Consider the following 20,796-nt stretch of genomic DNA (forward strand, 5'->3'; position numbering starts at 1 on the left):
TTTAAAAACATAACTGAAACAGACCCGTAAATACAGAGAACAAAAATGATGGTTACCAGAGGAAAGAGGGGTGAGGGGATGGACAATATGGGTGAAGTAGAGTGGGAGATACAGGCTTTTGGTCATGGAATGAGTAAGTCGTATGGACAAAAGATGTCCCATAGAGGATCACCTGGATGGTTCAGTAGGTAGAGCATGTGATTCTTGGGGTTATGAGTGTGAGCCTCACTTTGGGTGTAGAGTTTACTTAAAAAAAAAACAACTTTTAAAAAATCTATGGCATAGGGAATGTAGTTAATAATTTGATAGGGTTGTATGGTGACAGATGGTAGCTACACTTGTGAGCGTAGTATGATGTACAGAGTTGCTCAATCACTATGTTGCACACCTGAATATAATGTAAGACTGTGTCAACTATACTTCAATAAAACTTTTTTTTTTTTAAAGACTCTATTTATTGACAGAGAGAGCGAGAGAGCACAGCAGCAGGAGCGGGAAGCAGTCTCCCTGCTGAGCAGGGATCTCGATGCGGGGCTCGATCCCGGGCTTGATCCCAGGACCCTGGAATCATGACCTGAGCCAAAGGCAGACGCTTAACCGACTGAGCCACCCGGGCACCCCTATACATCAATAAAAATTAAAAAAAAAATAAAGCTATGTTGTGATATCACCACACACTGGCCAAGATGGCTAAAACAAAAAAGACAAGCAATATCAAGTATTGGCAAAGATTTGGAGCAAGCGGAATCCTTAAAAAAAAACAAAAACAAAAACCCAAACCAAAAAACCAATCAGAATTATGCCTCAATTTTGAATTGCTCCCACCAGGTGTCAGTGGTGCCCAATTCCTAAGAGTTCAACTGTAAAGCTTGTGTAATGAGTAAGATCTGAGAATCATTTTATTTGTGAGTGTTCTTGAAAGCATGAGACATTGTTTTGTGGGCATGTATTTTTAATTTCAGTCAAGAGTATCCTGCTGGAGGTCTCTTTCTCTTCCTTACTCTCCGTTCCCACCGCCCCACCCATTCAGCACTGTGTTTTATTTTATTTTTTAAAGATCTTATTTATTTATCTGACAGAGAGAGAGAGCCAAAGAGCACAAGCGGAGTGAATGGCATAGGGGGAGGGAGTAGCAGGCTCCCCACTGAGCAGGGAGCCTGATGTGAGGTTCAATCCCAGGACACTGGGATCATGACCTGAGCTGAAGGCAGATGCTTACCCACTGAACCACACAGGTGCCCCAGGACTGTGTTTTAAAGATTTGTCTACACTGTGTGTATATCTGGTCTATCGGTCCTTACTGTGATTCCAGTGATGGATGCCTCACTGCATCCAGCCCTCCAACCACCACAAACAATTTTGTGTTAAAACATCCTCTTATATGTCTCTTCACGCACTTGTGCAAGAATTTTTCTAATTGCATGGCCAGGAGTGGGATTCTCCTCATCTCAACTCATAATATTTATTCACTTGTATCTCTTTATCTCCTTCTACTTAGTAAATTCCCCCGAATTTTTTTGTGTTGAAACAGGGTAATCTAAGTAACAGCCTAAACTTTTAAAGGGAAACATTTGCTGTGAGTTGTTTTATTTCTATAGTTCCTTGCAAAACATATCCTCTTGTTTGTGATGTGATTTCACCTTACAAAATAGTGTTGTTGCCTCAGATTTGGACCATCATATTGATGATCATGGATTTTCTTCTACCAAATAAACTTTCCCCAATTCTTTGCTGTAAAACAACTAAATTTAAGCGACATCCTAAATTTTAAATAAAAGTGATATTTCAGAAATGGTTTCTGAAATATTTAAAGCACAGTTTCTCATTGGGGGCACTGTGACATTTTGGCCTTCTGATTCTGTGTTATAAGGAGCTGTCCTGTGCATTAGAGGATGTTTAGCACATCCCTGGTCATTACTCATAAGATGCCAAGAGCACTCCTCCCCAGTTGTGACAACCAAAAAACATCTCCAGACATTGTCAGATTCCAATGATGAGGACAAAGTTGCATTTAGTTGAGAACTACTATTTTAAGGTAAATGAACTCTGGGATTCACTTGGAGGACTTTTTCTAGAATCTCCCTTTCTTTTTTTCCCATTTATTTCAATCCTAGTATCAGCTACAGACTTGCTGTATGTGATCCCTTTTAAAACCTGGGGGCACCTGAGTGGCTCAGTGGGTTAAAGCCTCTGCCTTCAGCTCAAGTTGTGATCCCAGGGCCCGGGGATCTAGCCCCGAGTTGGGCTCTCTGCTCAGCGGGGAGCCTGCTTCCCTTCCTCTCTCTTTCTCTCTGCCTGACTCTCTGCCTACTTGTGATCTCTATCTGTCAAATAAATAAATAAAAATCTTTAAAAATAAAAAAATTTAAAAACCTGCCCCCTTGGGGCGCCTGGGTGGCTCAGTGGGTTAAAGCCTCTGCCTTTGGCTCAGGTCATGATCCCAGAGTCCTGGGATTGAGCCCCGCATCGAGCCACGCATCGAGCCCCAGATTGGATCAGGCTCCCTGCTCAGCGGGGAGCCTGCTTCCTCCTCTCTCTCTCTCTCTCTCTGCCTGCCTCTCTGCCTGCTCACGATCTCTGTCTGTCAAATAAATAAAATCTTTAAAAACAAAAACAAAACAAAACAAATAAACCAAAAAACCTCCCCCACCCCTTGCTTCCTGGCTACAGTAAATCTCTTCCTGGAGATTCTTACTGGAGCTCTTAGCCTTTTAGGGGACTGACCTCCAAGCAATTCGCCAGGTTCTCTTTTCTCTAGGTTTCCTCACCTCCCTCTTAGCCACTCTGGTGCATCAGAGAAGGAAGAGGGAGTTCCCTCTCTGGGAATCCAGAAGAGGAGGGACAGTTCCACAGTGGCTGATAAGACCCTACAAGTTTGATGACTCAGTCTGCAAGGGGCACAGACACAGGAGTCTCTCTTTTTGGCTCTTATATCCTCTCTTCCCACGAGGCGCTATTCTCTCTAGCTGCCCCATGTGGCTTGATTTTATCTACAATCCGTTATATCTACAATCTAACACCCAGAGTGATGACTGTCCCCTATATTCCTCAGCACCTTAGACCTAAAAGATGCTTCTGAGGAAACTTTTCTGTGGTCAAATAAATAATGGTAATGTTGCCTACTGAATGTCTCTCTTGGACACCAACAATGAGCATCAGTTTATTAAAGGCTTGAAGAAGCTCTTCAAATGTCTATTTTTTTCTAAAGATTTTATTTTTAGGGACGCCTGAGTGGCTCAGTCAGTTGAGCTTCTGACTCTTGATTTTGGCTCAGGTCATGACCTCAGGGTCGTGAGATCAAGCCCCACATGGGGCTTGTGCCCAGCATGGAGTCTGCTTGAAATTGCCTCTCTCTCTTTCTCTCTGCCCCGTCTCCTGCTCATTTGCTCTAAATAAATAAATAAATGAAATATTTAAAAAGAATATTTTATTTTTAACTAATCCCTACACCAAATGTGGGGCTCTAACTCACAGCATGAGATTAAGAATTGCATGCTTTACTGACTGAGCCAGCCAGACACCCCCAGATGTCTATTTTTAGTTCAGTACTTCCCAGATGGACTATAGAACCTTCCCACCACACCTACCACGTCTTTTAGCCACCATCCCCCATCCCCAGCCACCGCATAACTGGTATCCCAAGGAGCACAGTTTGGGAAATGTTGTCCTAGCTATTAATGACCTCCATTTTTTATAAGATGCCTTCAAAAGTCATTAACGTGTTCCTTCATTTATTCAAGAAACAGTTATGTACCCACCATGATAGGTATTAGGGTTACAAAGATTACTTGACTCAATGACCCCCCAGGCTGTCAGGGGGACAGAGAAGTCAGGTCAGACTGTCGGTTAGAAGATATGTCAAGGACTGAGCCAAACATTGGGGGAAACAATGGAACCCAGTGATGAATTCTGACACTGGAGTTCTAATAATCTTCACAGCCCCAAGCAATACCTTGCTGAGTCTAAAACACAAGACCGGATCCCTTACATCCTTGCAGTATCAAGAGCTTGTTAGAAAGAATCTTGGGCTCCAACCTTGGAGCTACCAAGCCAGACCTTGTGCTTTAACAAGATCCCCAGGTACTTGACTTGTACACCTTACTGTTTGAGAAGTGCTGCCTTAAAATGAACACACTTTTGGATAAGAATGTCAACAGAGCCAAGATGTATTTCTGAGTGGTACCCTGGCCAAAGGGTGACCTAGTGATTTCCAGGCCCAGCCAGCCAGACAGACGAGGAAGGGAAGACTGGTACGGGCAACGAGTATCTTCTCTTCTCTCCTTGCCATCACCTAGCAATGACTGATTCACCAGGTGAAGTTGCCCGGTATCATCAGGGAGCAAGAACAGATAATGAGGCCATACCTGTGGTCCTTCCTGCCTCGATGTCTGCCACAACTGGGTAGATGTAATGGTGAGGACCGGGAAGAAGGAAATGAGCAGGGGTCGGACGGGGAAGGGATATTTGCTGTTTTCTTCCTGGAGATACCAGTTCTGCTCTGGACCAGATAAAGAGCCAGCCACACAGCCCAGCATTCAGGGTCCTGTATGGAGAACTTTTAACTTCTTCCTCTTGATCCCCAACACTGGTAGAAGGAGGACAGTGAGGATTGATGACAGCCTCACCCATCAGGAAGCAAAGGTGTTCAGGGTGAGGGCACCCAGCGGCTGAGCCAGTCCAGCTTTAGATTCTCTTCCCCTCTTAACAGGTCATGCCCTTGTCTGGCCTGGCCCTGAGTGCTGCTGGCATGAGCTCTACTGGCCACAGGGAGAATGCAGGCAGGCTGGGCCTTGGCTAGAGGCCTTGTTGAGGACCTGAGGGAACACTCTTCCCATAGACTTGGCATTTGATGATGGAGGGTGACTAGCCTAGGTGGTTGGGCAACTATAGGGAGAGAAACAAAACCACAGCATCAACGACCACAACAAAATGTGGCAGAACAGGCCATCCCCAAAACACACTACTTTGGGGTTTGATTACGTTGACTCATAGGCATTTGAAAAGCAGCAGATGTAGAGAGAGCCTTCTCTAAATTCTTATCTGTCTAAACATGGATCCCCCAAAAGGAACTCATTTATCATAGACCCCCTCCCCTGAGGTATCATCCACCAGGGAAAATTGTCTAACAGGAGACCGGAGTAGAAGTCAATACTACACCCAGAAGACAGATTTTGCCTCAAACTATTATACCTCCCATCTATTCTGATGGCCCATCTTTCCTAAAAATCAGTTTCTCTCCTCTCAGAGGCCTATATTCCTCTTTCCCTTTTCCTATTAAGATTGTATTTAATCTTGAATTCTAAACCACCTCAGGGACCTACTGGATATCTCCGTATCTGGGTATCTCCCATGTATACATGAGGTATATATGTTAATAAACTCGGCTTTTCCCCTTGTTATTCTGTTGTTTCTTACAGGGGTCTCAGCTTAAGAACTGAGAAGGGTAGAGAGAACATTATTTTTTTCTCCTCTATAACAGCAAAACAAAACAAAATATCGATATACCTGCACAGCCCTTCAGCATACTTCCTGCCCCACTCCAGAACGCCTCATGTTTGATTCACCCTACAGCAGGGGGCGCCTGTCTGGACTCTTCAGAGGGTCAGCACAGAGCAGCCAACGCTTGGATCCACTAGGATGAAGACTTCTGCTGTTCTACTTAGATACTCAAGGATTCGCAGGAATCTGGTAGACAGAGATGGGATTTCTAGAAGACGGAAAGACCCACTCGAGGGCCCAAAGCCAGGACCACATTCACCTGGGTGGGAAAAGGGACATTAACTTACACGTCTCTATCCAGTCCCGAGTAAGCTGGCCTTACCGTGTTTTTCGAGCTCCATGGACACTATTAGCCTGTGCATGTCCCTGGGGGTAGAGTCCCATGTTTGTTCCTTAAGCATAGGCCTAGTTTTGGTTCAACTTATTTCCTGGCAGTCCACTAGAGGTGACCCAACCTAACCCTGACCCGAAGACTAAGAACTTCTCATACCTCCACAGCAAGTGCTCAGGACAATTGGATCCATTGTAGCAACCCCATTCCTACAGGTAGGCCTCATTAGAACGGTCCCTGCCTTACCGCCTCCTACTCTTTTCTGAAGAAAGAGTTAACTCAGAGAGTTGTTTGCTGAGGTTCCTGACACTAATCAGGCCAAGGCATATCTGGAGGCAAATTCCTTGGCTGGGACTTCCAGGGTCAGTCTGATTTGTTTCTAATAGTGTGAGTAGAGCATGATTTATGCGTTCTCTTAAAAAACCAAATAAAATTCTGGCTACAAAAGTATTTCATGCTCATTGCAGAAAATTAGAAAATAAAGAGAAATGTAAAGGAAAAAAGAAATACTAATCCTAATTCCACTACCTAAAGGCAACCTTTTTACATTTTGGTGAATTCTTTACAAGTTTTTTACTTTTATGTATATATTTTTAGGTATATATGTACATATTTAACACAGTTGAAATCAAAATGACTCTAAGTTTCATGCCTTACTTTTTCATTTGGCAATACATTATAGGCTCTTACTTATCAAAATTTGTTATAATCAGCATTAATATTCCATCCTAACCATCTATCATTTAGTTAACCATGTCCCTGTAGTGGTGACAGTTTCATATCACATTTAAGTTGGGAATGTGCAGAAAAACTGTGATTTCTATGTTCTTTACCTGATGTAGCCTCCTGTACAACTTCCCGCCCACTTAGTAGGGAAAATTAACCATGAGTCTAACTAAAGAATATTTTTTTTTTTTTAAAGATTTTATTTATTTATTTGACTGTCAGAAATCACAAGTAGACGGAGAGGCAGGCAGAGAGAGAGAGAGAGAAGCAGGCTCCCCGCTGAGCAGAGAGCCCGATGCGGGCCTCGATCCCAGGACCCTGAGATCATGACCTGAGCCGAAGGCAGCGGCTTAACCCACTGAGCCACCCAGGCGCCCTAACTAAAGAATATTTTAAGAAATAACTTTTGTTTTGAGAGAGAAATAAAGGGGTGAGGGGCAGAGGGAGAGAGAGAGAATCTTAAGCTGAAATCTGAGCCCAAATCAAGAGTTGGATGCTTAACTTACTGAGCTACCCCTGCACCCCTAAGAACGAATTTAAATAGCCTGCCTTTAAGGCTTTTATCTTAAAACATGATCCTATTTTGCAGGGCAGAAACCTTAGTCTTCCGCTTTGCAAGCCTTCTGTAATAAATTCTAACTCCTGGTCTCCCCTCCTTCTCATGGATGCTGAATCCCCCAAGGCTCAGCAGAAAACAAATGGTTTACACGATGTGTCACTGAAGGATTTAATGGAGGGACTATTTACAAAGATTCCAGCAAGGCTCAGGTAACAGATAAGAAATGATGAAGCACTCAGGACTAGAGATGTAGGAGAGCATTATCACCCCTAATCCTGAAGGAGAAACGGCGAAAGCTTTACCCGTGGGAGAGAGACAGTCCAACAGGAATTTTGGTAGAGGAGCGCAGCTATTGGCTCCCCATGTTCTGGCTGAAAGAGAGCCAGGGGAGTGGTCACTCTGACATCTCTCCACCTGCCCTCAGATCTCTTCCCAGTGCCTTCCATTAGCTGAACTGAACTGGAAGGTAGAGGAATAAATATTCCACAAGGTCAGTCTCCCAGCACATAGAGCAGGTAGGAAGCGATGGACAGTGGATTCGAAAGGATAGATGGAGGGGTATCGGGGTGGCTCAGCGGGTTAAGGCCTTTGCCTTTGGCTTGGGTCATGGGATTGAGCCCCACATTGGGTTCTCTGTTCAGTAGGGAGCCTACTTCCCCTCGTCTCTCTCTCTGCCTGCCTCTCTGCCTGCTTCTCTGCCTACGTGTGATCTCTGTCTGGAAAATAAATAAATAAAATCTTTTTAAAAAAACATTATTTATTTATTTATTTGACAGAGAGAGATTACATGTAGGCAGAGAGACAGGCAGAGAGAGAGAGGAGGAAGCAGGCTCCCCACCAAGCAGAGAGCCCGATGCGGGACTCAATCCCAGGACCCTGAGATCATGACCTGAGCCAAAGGCAGAGGCTTAACCCACTGAGCCACCCAGGTGCCCCTAAATAAAATCTAAAAAAAAAAAAAAGAAAAGAAAAGAAAACGGGGCGCCTGGGTGGCTCAGTGGGTTAAGCCGCTGCCTTCGGCTCAGGTCATGATCTCAGAGTCCTGGGATCGAGTCCCGCATCGGGCTCTCTGCTCAGCAGAGAGTCTGCTTCCCTCTCTCTCTCTCTGCCTGCCTCTCCATCTACTTGTGATTTCTCTCTGTCAAATAAATAAATAAAATCTTAAAAAAAAAAAAAAGAAAAGAAAAGAAAAAAAGAAAGGACAGATGGAGATAACCACCCCAGTGATTTGCACAGAAAAGGGAAAAGATGAAAGAAACATGCACATTAGTAATTTTCAAAATGTATCTATTATTGGACTTATAAGTCTCATTTTCACTTTTATAAATAATGTTTCAAAAGGGGATATCTCTTGGAATGTTCTAATGAAATTAATATATCATGAGAGGAGGTGCAATGTCCTTCAGAGTCAGCTTGTCTTAGTTAAATTCTCTTTGAATGGAGACAGATTGTCTAGGGCAGGGCTTCCCACCCCCACTCCCAGAGCTGTGATCTAGACCTTGTCAGAGGGGGTGTGACTGTGGTTCATTGGACAGTAGAGACATCACAATGGTGCTGCACTGGCAGAATGTGCTTGGGATGTATTCACTGGTATCATTGCTCTACAAAAGGGAGTAGAGGAGAGTGCCAGGGAAATCTGGAGGCCTTTGGATGATGCTGGCCACCATGCACTGCAGGAGCTGATGCTGAAGACACCATCTGTCCTGCAGGAACTTGATGTTAGAGAAGTCACTTGCATTGCAGGAGCTGGATACTGGAGAAGCCGTCCATGCTGTGGGAGTCAGGGCTTGCTGAGCAGAGCACACCTGAATCAGGAAACGAAAATTCCTCTTACACTGTCTCTCCAGTGCCCTCTACTGACAAAGCTTTACATTTGTCAGCTTACCAAAAAAAAAAAAAAAAAAAAAAAAAAAAAAAAAATTGAGATCCTCTACTATATTTTTGCAGAGTAGAGTAGATGATGAAGGCTAAATTTGGAGCCAGGGGAAATGGATTAATAACTAGCACAATCCCAAGTCTGTATGCCCAGAGAAGGGACGATGATTGGTAGAGCCGGTGCCATGCTGGATCGGTCAGTTACTTGTGTTGAGAGTGGAGCTACATTCATTAAAAAGAGAAGCAGCAAGGTGGAAAGGCAGGTGCAAGAAAGCAGACCGCTCACCGAGGAAGAGAAACTCACCATGGCTTGAAAAATAGTCCTCAAGAATTCCCATTTCCTTTTATTCAGACATGCACCAAGAAATCCCGATTTTTCTTACAATCTACCCCAGTATCAGCTGAGGGACAGATCTTGGGCAGTGGACACATGTATTTTGCTGTTTGGAAAGGGATGTCATCCACTGTGATCTAATAGATTGGCCTTTGATGGTTATATAAGCCTTGGATGGTATTTGTGAAAATCTGTTACCAAGACTCTGCTTTTAGCTGGTGCACTAAGAAAAGTCAGGTTCTGATCCTGAGAAGCTGAGAACCAGGTGCTCTCCTAAAGGACCTGTAGCCTGCACCCCAGACAATTATTGCTGCCAGCACGTCCCCCAAGGAAGAACTCTGCCGAACACATAATTGGGCATGTATAAATAGTATTCTATAACTGTTTGACCAAAAACCATTCTGTAGTTGCTAAACTTACAGGTATTTTTCAGTCTTTCACTATTACATATAACATAAGGATGAATATCTTTGTGATTAGTATTTGTGATCAGTGTTCTTTTTGCTGTTCTTTTGTTTGTTTTTGTATTTCAAATGATTCCTTTAGGATTGATGATCAGAATTGGAAATAAATTGATGTCAAATCACAGCTTCCTTTGGGGGTGTGTGTGTGGAGGGGAAGCATGAACGTTTTATTAGGTTTTGAAGACCTATTGCCCAATGATTTCAGAAAGGTACCAATTACAGTTCCACTTGAGACAATTTCAGGACATCCTGATTCACACAGAGTATTGCATTCTAATGTGTGTGTGTGTGTGAATGCACATGCCCATAGACATATGAAGTCTTGCTTTCTTTATGTTTCTTTAGTTAATATTAATGTTATATATTCATGCTCACAAGAGATGGTCAATCTTCCTGCCTTCTTCTGAGAATCATCTGTTCAGATCCTTCACAATTGAGATGAATTTTATTTCACTCTCTGGGGAGTTTCATGTCCCAGATTCTTCATTCTGTCCTCTTTTAGATGGAAGGGAGCTCTTCTCCCACCTCTAACTCTTTTGGAAATTCCTTTCTGAATTCAAGTGTCTTTGCTGTGGGAGAGCTGGGCTTGGGTGGTCACGAGCTTTGATGAGAATGGATGCAAGTATATGGAAGTCTGAACCCTGCAAAGCAGGTCGAGTTTCATCCCTGAGTGGAGAGTCCTCAGAGGGAAGGAGCTGGTCTGTATATAGCTTTCTCTTCACTCTCCATTTTTAAATCCACAGAGGGACCCTGGGTGTTTTTCTTCTCCTTAGTTGACTCAAATTGAGTCTTTAAATAAAACATACTTCTTGTAGGAGCCTAAGACACATATTTAGAGGAAATGTGTCATTGAAAGTGCTATTTTGAAGTCATGTGGTAAATTACCAGAGCAGGAATCTCCTCACCCCCTCTGAGCTCTGTGCCTTCTTTGGCTCTGGGGGTTAGAGAAAAACTTTCTTTTCTTCCCTCTCCCATTCCCTTTGCCTTCTAAAACTGACACAGAGAACATGGCTTGCCCTGAGAAGCTTGCAGGTGGTGAGCAGATGGCAGGTATGAGGCAGTTGTGTGTTTTGAAGTAAGTGTGGGATGTGTGTGTGGGAATGCAAGAGGTGACAGTAACTCATTCCTGTGAGGGGTGGGGCTCAGCAATGGTAATCAAGGGAGCTTTGGGGAAGACGGGCCATTGGTGGTCACCTTAAATGATAGACAAGGTTTGGAAATATAGCAAAGGAGTCAGCTAAGTTTCTGTTAGTCTTCACTCCTGTCTCACTGGTACCACCAGGAATCCTGGTTCTCCATGTTGCTGCCAGAGACAGTCATTCATCCATGCATACATACATACATATATACATAAATCTGACAGTTTGTTCAGTCATTTATTCCTTTTCCAATGGTCTTTCCATCTTCACATCTATTTTACACTATCTGTGAAGGCTTACTCTCTGCAGCACAAATATTAATAATACAAGATTCTAGCTTTCAGGGCGAACATAGTCTAGTGGTTAGCTGGACAAGGGGAGCCTGGGTGGCTCAGTGGGTTGGGCCTCTGCCTTTGGCTTAGGTCATGATCTCAGGGTCCTGGGATCGAGCCCCATGTTGGGCTCTCTGCTCGGCGGGGAGCCTGCTTCCTTCTCTCTGCCTACTTGTGATCTCTCTCTCTGTCAAATAAATAAATAAATAAAATCTTAAAAAAAAAACAACACATAGATAACAATACAATACAAACGTGTTTAAAGTATGCCTGGATAAATGTCTCTTTTGCCCAAAAGGCCTTACCTGATCACCCAGTCCGAAATAGGTTCTAGTCATTATTCTTTTTCATAATATTCTTCTTATTTTCCTTTAGAGCATTTATCACAATGTGTTATTATATACTTAGAAGTATATTTATTTGCTTCATATCTATCTTCCCCCATTGACTGGAAGCTCATGGGGGTAAGTAAGTTCTATGCCTGCTTTGCTTATTCCTGAATACTCAACACATGGCCTATGTGCAGCATACGGCAGGCCTTTAGGAAACGTTCACCAAGTGAATTAATAAATAAGCACTGATCTTACCCAGGAATGATCATTTCTGGCACTTAACCAGTGGTTCTCAAAGTGTGATCTTGGGACCAGCAGCATCACTTAACTAGAAATGAAAATTCCTAAACCCACCTGTTGGTTCACAAACTGGCCTTGTACACAGAAGGCAGAGAAAGAGACCAAAGAAAGAGGCAGGCCACTCCAGATTGGTAGGTGGCAGGTTTAATAAGCAGGGGAACTTAGTTAAAAGACTTGGCTTTTGTGGCCACAAGAGAAGTGTTATCTCTGCACCCACCCACCTAATCTTAAACGTATATATAGAAGCCTTAACTGGGTTCAGCCGTGTCTTCAGTCCAGGTGGTCTCAACAATACCTTCTTCTCTCAAAGCTACATTTTTGGAATGGCTCCCACTGGGGGATCAGTAGGCAGAATGTACATTCCAAGGACAGGCGAGGGAATGAGGAGCCTCCCATTGCCCAGGTCCTGCTTGAGGGTCGACAAGCAGTCCTGTCCTCTCAGTTACTTCCTCCCACACCACCCACCAGAATTAGAATCAGAAACTTAGAAATCAACAATTCACATTTTAAAGGCCTCATGGGTGATCCTGATGCACGCTAAAGTTTGGGAACACTGTACTAAATTAATAAATGGCAATTCTAGTCTACCTTCGACATCTATAGATTTCAGTGCAGAGACAAGAGTAATTGTGTCTGGGGTGCCTGGGTGGTTCAGTCATTAATGGTCTGCCTTCAGCTCAGGTCATGATCTCAGGGTCCTGGGATGGAGCCCTGCAACAGGTGCCCTGTTTGGTGGGAAGCCTGCTTCTCCTTCTCCCACTCCCCCTGCTTATTTCCCTCTCTCACTGTATCTCTTTCTGTCAAATAAATAGGTAGAATACTTAAAAAAAAAAAAGTAATTGTGTCTGGACTGGGAATAAATACTTCATGGAGAAAGTGATATTTTCAAGGAAGCCTTGAGCTAGATGAGTCAGAGAAAGGCAATTAAGGGCAGAGAGAACTCTCAGGCAGAGAACTGTATAACCAATGTATGAATTAGCCTGGCTTTTGAAGTAGTCTGCATGGCAGGGAATGGCACGAGAGGAAGATGGAGATGTAAGCCAGGGTCTTGAATGCCAGGTTCAAGCGAGGAGGCAACATGTACTCCATTTCCCCTCCCTCCAGCTGTCCAGACAGGCCTGAGTCAGATCTCCCCGGACTCACCCCTTCCTGCCCCTCTCCTCCCTCCTGCCCCTCCTCCCTCTTCTCTCATCTCCTCCCTTCCCCTGGGGGTGAGACAGCTTGGCTCCCAGGCCAGCCCCACCCCGCTGTCCCCTGGCCAACCCACTGATGTCAGTTTGGTGGGGTGAGTCTGGCTGGAGCTTTGGAGCCAGGCCTAGCCACTTGCCTCACAGCTCCCGGCTTTGTGGGAAAGCCCAGGCTGTGGATACGCACTAGCTGCTCATTGAGGGCTTCCAGTGCGCAAGAGAAAAGAATCCCTTCCTCTGGAGACATCATACTCTGGGGGAGGAACAGTGGTGTCAGACCAAGGGTTTCTCAGGACCCAGGCTTACGTCATTCCAGCTCCAGGGGACTGGCTCCAGGCCCTCTCCTTGCCGAGTGACTCACAGCAGGCCTCGTCTCTAGGGTCCTCAATCCAACTATGCTTCGAGGTGATGAAGCTGGTAATAGCCTTAACGCCAACAGGTGCTATGTACCCAGCACCTAGTGTGTTGGCGCTGTGAGCTACCTACACCTTGTAGCTCTCTACTTTATGCAGCCCGATAATATTTTTCAATGCTGTTTTTATTTTATTTTATTATTTTAAGATTTTATTTATTTGTTTGAGAGAGAGAGCAAGAGAGAACGCAAGCGAGAGCATACATGCAGAAGGAGGGGCAGAGGGAGAGGGAGAGGGAGAAGCAGGCTCCTGGCTGAGCAGGGAGCCTGATGCAGGACTAGATCCCAAGACCTCAGGACCACAACCTGAACTGAAGGCAGACGCTTAACTGACTGAGCACCTTAGCGCCCCTTCAATGCCATTTTTAGCATTCTTAGATAACAGAACCAAACTGTATCACGCTTTCATAATATGAAACAACAACAACAACAAAAAAGCCACAATTAACTTAAAGGAGGAAATAAAAGGTATTTTTAAAATATAAGAATATATAGTCTGTGCTTACTTGGGCAGCACATATACTAAAATTGGAATGATACAGAGAAGATTAGCACAGCCCCTGTGCAAGGACAGCATGCAGATCTGTGAGGCGTTCAATACAGAAATGCTTGGATAGACCACAACTGGCAGGTTTAACGAAACAGTCTTTCTCCGTGAACTGCCAACGACTACGAGCACATACTGATACAGGTGTGTTCCATTACTGGCTCCAACACTACCAGCACTGTTGCCATTCAGTTATGATTTCAGCAGTGGTGAACTCTCCTGCTCAAGTTCCAAATAAAACAGAGTTCAACCTTCCCTTAATTGACATGGTACCCTGCTGTCTTTCGTTTGCCCCTCCAGATCCATTTTCCCCTGCTCTTCTCTTCCCTGCTCTTGGCCTTGGGAGCCTGACACGTCAACCACACTCATGTCCTCTGATTTCCTGCTGGGTTTGGCCAAGGAAAGCCCTGACAGGAGACGGGGTGAGGGACGGAAGGGAGATTGGGGTTTTTATTTCTGCCTCCCTTCCTGCCTATATCCCTCATCCTAAGGTCACTGCTGTTCTCAAGGTAGTATAGTGGGTTGAATGAGAGCCCCCCAAAGCTAGGGCTGTGCAGTGACCTGATATGGTGGAGGCTGGCACAAGCAGTGAAAGAATTCACCCCAGGTCCAACAAAGGAGATAGAAGCTTACTGAATACACTGCCAGGGAGCAGCGGGCAGGACAGCAGAGGAGAGGCCGTCTGCCAGAAGGCAATGGCGGGGAGCTATTGTTGAGGGGGGAAGGTGAGGAGGTAACGGAATATGTGGAATTTTCCTTTTTTGGTATCTGTGCCCAGGTGTAAGCAGCCCATTGGTCAGCTAGGGCTTGTTATTTTTAGGTGGGTCACCTGATGGGCCTGTTTGCATTCAGGCCAGTGGTCACTGTGCACCTTTTTACCTTACTCAGGCTTCCGTTGCTCGAGTATTGCCTAAAAGTGGCCTCTACAATGTTCACATTCTAACTTCTGGAACCTGTGGATGTAGCCTTATTTGGAGAGAGGATCTTTGCAGATACAATTAAGGCTCTCGAGATGTGATTGCCCTAGATGATCTGGGTGGACCCTAAATTCAATAAGTGAAGAATAAATGTCTTTTTTTTAATTTTTTAAATTTTTTTAAGAATAAGTGTCTTCATAAGAGACAGAAGAGAAGACACAGAGAAGAGGAGATGGCCATGTGAAGACAGAAGAAGAAAGGTGCCTGGGTGGCTCAGTTGGTGAAGCTTTTGCCTTTGGCTCAGGTTATAATCCTGGGGTCCTGGGATGGAGTCCCATTTAGGGCAGGGTGTTGGGGGGAGTGGTCCCTGTTCCCTGCTCAGCGGGTAGCCTGCTTCTCCTTCTCCCTCTGCCACTCCCCCTGCTTGTGCTCTTTCTCTGTCTAATAAATAAATAAAATATTAAAAAAAAATTTCAGGAGCACCTGGGTGGCTCAGTCGTTAAGTGGTTGCCTTTGGCTCAGGTCATAGCGAGGAATGTGCTTCTCCCTTTCCCACTCCCCTGCTTGTGTTCCCTCTCTCGCTGTGTCTCTCTCTGTCAAATAAATAAATAAAATATTTTTTAAAAATACAGAAGCAGAGACTGGAGTGATGCAGCCACCCAAGGAAGGCTGGGAGCTGCCCGAAGCGGGCAGAGGCCGGGAAGGATTTTCCCCTAGAGTCTATGGAGACCCTGTGACCCTGCTGCTGCCTTGATTTCAGACTTTTGGCCTTGAGAATTGTGAGAATAGATTTCTGTTGTTTTAAGCCACCAAAGTTGTGGTAATTCCTTGTGGCAGCCAGGGGGTCTAATACTCTCAGCAATACTTCTCCCCTCTCAGGTTCTGGTAATCCCACCTCCGCTCACACCTTGGATATAGTGGTGGTGACAGCTGTGCTGCGGTTGGACCTGGGTCTCTGCCCTGTCCTGTCTGGCTTCCTCACACCTGTCCACACCTTTGTAATTAGTCATTTTGCAAATCAGCCCCTCCCTGAATTACCCTAACTTGAGTGCGCTGATTTCCTGTCAGGCCCCTGACCGTTACACAGGGCAAATACATTCCTGGAACATTCAATAGATACTAAAGCCGCAAAAATATGTTGTGATTCTTTGTAAAACAAAGTTTAGTATCTAGGCTCACAAACCGCAACGTCAGATAGATGAATGTCCCGTGGACCATATGAAAGCCGTGGGGCAGGAGCGAAAGCTTGTCACCGTGTAGGAGTGTCCTAAGCATCACAGGCCCCTAGCATCTCTAGTTAGAAGGGCTCCACAACCAAACATTACCATACAATTTCTGGGACATCATTCTGTTGAGAAGCACTGATTATGTAATATTTTTAAAACCTACAATGGCATTTTGACTGGGTACCATCTCTACTTTACACCTGTGGAAACAGGCTCAAAGAGACAAAGACACCTGCTTTGGTTCATCTGGGGGGGGGTGGGATCTGGGGTTCAGACTCAGATAGGACTAGATTTAAGGCCTGTGTTCCTAATCACAAAGCTGTACTGCCCTTTTGTAGTTTGGGTCTTTGTCAGGGTCAAAGGGCAGAGACAGTGCTGAAGGAGATCAAGTCTAACTCATCATGGGGGCACCTGGGTGGTGCAGTTCGTTGAGCATCTGGCCCTTGGTTTCAGCTCAGGCCCTACTCTCAGGATAATGAGATCAGTCCCTGAGTGAAGTCTCCTTAAGACCCTCCCTCCTTCTATCTCTGCGCCCCCTCATACATGTGCTCTCTCTCTCTCTCAAATAAAAAAATAAAAAACTTCCTAAAAAGACTTTAAAAAAAAGTCTAACTCATCATTGAGGGGCTCCATCAAAGATAAGCCAGTCTGGGAATGCTGTGCTACATATAATAATATATAACTTCAAAATCTCAGTAGCTTCAGACACAGTAAAGATTTCTTTCTTGCTCCAGGAAAGTCCTGTATAGATCTTGGTGATTCCTGAGCAGCTTTCCTCCAAGCAGTGAAATCAGAGATTTGGTCTTCCTCCATTAGGAAGCTTTACCATCTCAGAGCCTTTTGTTTCCAGCCTCACAGATAGAGAAGAAAGGGTGTGAAAGATAATCTAGGCCATTTTATGGGCAAATGTGGAATTTCTTCTACTTTCCTTCTATTGGCTGAACTCAGTCATATGGTCCATATTTAGGTGCCAGGGGGCCTGGGAAACGTAGTCTATGTCTAGTGAACACAGTACTGTTTCTGCAGAAGAGTTGTCAAGCTCTTCTAGTCCCTATATCAAAAGTATAAGGAAGAGAGACATAAGTCCAAGTGTTGTCTTTGCTATTGATCTGCTAAATCACCACCTTCATCATATCCTGTTCCTTTATAGAGCCTCAGCTTCCTCATTTGGAAGCTCATCTCTCAGAGATACATGATGGCCAGATGTAAGAGGAGAAGTAGAGTACTGGTTGGAAGAAATCCTGGAGAGAGCTGCTCCCACCAGAGTTCTGACTTTGCTCAACAGCTCTCCCAAATCCACTTTCCACATTCTGCAGCCAGGAAAGCTCGGCAGATTCTCCTGGCTGTTGAGAAGGGCCTCCCTGTGAAGCTCAAGTGCCTGTGGTATCTCTGAACGCTGGTATTGTTGGGGAGGAAGGGGTTTTGGGGGAATGAATAGTGTTGGAAGCTAGATACAAGAATCTACCAGAGAACTCTGACAATGGCCCTGAAGACCCAGTAGAGACCCCAGAGATCTAGGCATAAATCCAAGGAGATGATGGAGTTGTGGCTGAGGGGTTGGGACTGTGTGTTTTGGGAAGCCAATGCTCACCCCAATGGACATCCACTGTTGGGTCTGCCCCAAACCTCTCCTCCAGAAATCAACTCCCCCATGCCCAAACTTCAAGGTTCCAGTGGGAACTGCTATGTTTCTACAATATGACCTTGGTCCCTTGGTCACTTGATTGGTCCAGGTCAGGCACCTGACCCATACTGGAACAATAATTTTTCTTTTTTAAGATTTTATTTATTGATTTTTGTGTGAGAGAGAGAGCACAAGCAGGGGGAGCAGCAGGCAGAGGGAAAAGCAGGCTCCCCACTGAGCCCCTAGGGAGCCCAGTGTGGGACTCGATCGCAGGACCCTGGGATCATAACCTGAGCTGAAGGCAGATGCTTAACCGACTGAGCCTCCCAGGCTTCCCAACGATAATTTTTCTGCTTGGAATTTTGAAGAGATAGAGATGAGAGAGGAAGAGCTATTTTAACTTCTCTCCAGCTGATTGGTCCAATAACATATAACTCATCTTGACAGCTATACTTTCCTCACTGTGTAGAACAAGCAGGAGAACTGGTCTGATGAGAGAGAACAAAAGATGAGGAGACTCGCAGGGGCATCTGAATTTCTGGTTCTGCTCCATTCCTGAGGACTCCTTGTCTCTGTGACATGCCCCTGTATCATTATAATTAACCTTCTCCTTGATAGTGCAAGTGGATGTTTGTTATTCACAATCCAAAAGGAATAATATGAACTTTTAAAATCAGATACATTTATTCATTCAAGTGCATTCTTCTGGCGCAACTACTAGGTTCAGGTACCATGCAAGGTGCTGGGAATCCAATGATGAATAGGATAGACATAGTACCTACCCTAAGGGACCTAATACTTGGAGAGGGGATAAAAGGCTAGGGCAGGTGAGACCTGGAGCAAGTACTATACAGGTAAAATCCAGGTTTACGAGAACTTATAAGAAGATAATGAGAACATACAAGCTGAGAACTGACAGACTGAGCAGGAGTTGAGTGGAAGGAGTTCGTAATTAGGATGTAAAGGAAGGAGAACATCCCAGTCAGGAAGAAGAGCATGAATGATAGCTCTCTCATGAGGTCAGCATCCTCTGGAAAGAAAGCAACATTTCAGTTAAGTGTCCTGGTTTCTCACCTACCCCTACTTTGGGTCCCCAGCTAATACGCTGGTTAGAAGACTCTTTCCTTTGGCCTGGAAACGGCCCAGCAGGGACAACCCTCTCTTGTCCAGACTCTTCTATTCCTTGTTGAGATACTGCAAGGGGAGAAACACAAAACCCTCCCTTTCATTCATTCCCCTTTTGGTAGAGAATTGCTAGATTTCATCCTAATAGCCATTATCCTCACCTTCCTAACTCCTACGTTGGGGGCAGCAACCTTCCTTGTAGAGGGGGATGGCTAATGGGAAGTCAGTGGAAGTGACTGGGTAGGGTTTTTAGAAAGCTGTTTAAAAGGGTTCACTTAGCTAGCAAACAGCCCTTTGTCCTTTCCCCTGTTCTTGCTTCTTTGTCCCTGGGACTTAAACTTGAGGGATAGAGCTGCAGCAGTCATTTTCACCTGGGAGTTGAAGTCATGTGCTCAGGATGGCAGAGCAGAAGATAGGACTCCAGCTTCTTAGACTTAAAGAGTCTTCATACCACCCTGGTCCACCTGAAGATGGTTTATCATGTGAGAGGAAAATAGGCCTCTATCTTATTTAAGCCACTGTTATTTTAGATCTCTCTTACTAATGGCTGAACTAAAGTCCTCATTGGTGTAACCCTAAAAGCCCTCTCAGAAGTCAGTTTCTCTTCACTAAATCGTCCCCAAGTCATTCATTCAATCATTTACTCATTCAAACACTCTCTGATTGAAGATAACTATCCCATATTCTGAAATGAGATGAGATTACATGGGCATAAAAGGGTATTGTAAATACCAAAGCTTTAAGCACATATTAAGTTGTGTTACTATTATTTTATTAATATTATGATTTATTGTTATTCAAGAATTAAAAAAGTTCTAGTATGTAGGGGTGCCTGGGTGGCTCAGTCGTTAAGTGCCTGCCTTCGGCTCAGGTCATGATCCCAGGATCCTGGGATGGAGCCCCATGTTGGGCTCCCTGCTTGGCAGGAGACCTGGTTCTCTCTCTCCCACTCCCCCTGCCTGTGTTCCCTTTCTCGCTGTGTTTCTGTCAAATAAATAAATAAAATCTTAAAAAAAAAAAAAGACAAAGTTTTAGTATAAAATATGCAGTTTGTTGGAGGGAAACTCCTGTTAAGTGGTGTGAATTACTGAAGTCCAGTGCTATGCTATCTTGGTAAAGAAAAGATGTGGGGTGCCTGGGTGGCTTAGTTGATTAGGCATCTCACTTCGGTCAGGTCACGATCCTGGGGTCCTGGAATCGAGTCCCACACCAGGCTTCTTTCTTGGCGGGGAGCTTCCTTCTCCCCGCTCTGCCTGATGCTCCCCGATTGTGGTCTCTCTCTCTCTCTCTCAAAATGAATAAATAAATAATCTTTAAAAAAAAAAAAAAGATTCTCTCTCTTTCTCCCTCTGGCTTGTGCTCTTTCTCTCTCTCTCTCAAAAAACAAAAATTAAAATTAGGGGTGCCTGGGTGGCTCAGTGGGTTAAAGCCTCTGCCTTGAGCTCGGGTCATGATCCCAGGGTCCTGAGATTGTACCCTGCATCAGGCTCTCTGCTCAGCAGGGAGCCTGCTTTCTCCTCTCTCTCTGCCTGCCTCTCTGCCTACTTGTGATCTCTGTCTGTCAAATAAATAAATAAATAAATCTTTTAAAAAATTAAAATAAAAAAAAATGATCTCCCATGCTTCAGGTTATCTTTATCAGGTCTTTGATTATTTAAGAAAACTCTTTTAAAAGTTTTTAATAGTTCTCTAAAAAAAATAGCTAAGGGTTTTTAAAAACCATGTAATTTCCTGTATTTGCTGAAACCTTTAGTGTCATTTTGTCTAAATCTTATTATCACTCTATCACTTAATTATTCTATAGGATTTCTGGAACATCTCAAAAGATTTGTTCTTTCTCCTTTATAAAAAGAGGGACTAGGTTTTT

The 20,796-nt window shown here is 44.5% G+C and overlaps 1 long non-coding RNA gene and 1 other non-coding gene across 5 annotated transcripts in view; one reads left to right on the forward strand and one right to left on the reverse strand.

The window, feature by feature from the left end:
- Nucleotides 1-8,346: 8,346 nt before the first annotated feature.
- LOC116570785 overlaps nucleotides 8,347-20,796 on the reverse strand; it is a 51,506-nt gene continuing 39,056 nt past the window's right edge. For all 4 annotated transcript variants that reach the window (XR_004277563.1, XR_004277565.1, XR_004277562.1 and 1 more), the window contains one exon: nucleotides 8,347-8,920. This is a non-coding gene — a long non-coding RNA (uncharacterized LOC116570785). The remainder of the gene's footprint in view (nucleotides 8,921-20,796) is intronic.
- On the forward strand, nucleotides 13,989-14,095 carry LOC116571219. The gene has a single exon (XR_004277786.1). It is a non-coding gene; the product is annotated as a U6 spliceosomal RNA (small nuclear RNA).

The sequence above is a fragment of the Mustela erminea genome, chromosome 12 (genome assembly GCF_009829155.1).
Source record: "Mustela erminea isolate mMusErm1 chromosome 12, mMusErm1.Pri, whole genome shotgun sequence".
NCBI classification, from domain to species: domain Eukaryota; kingdom Metazoa; phylum Chordata; class Mammalia; order Carnivora; family Mustelidae; genus Mustela; species Mustela erminea.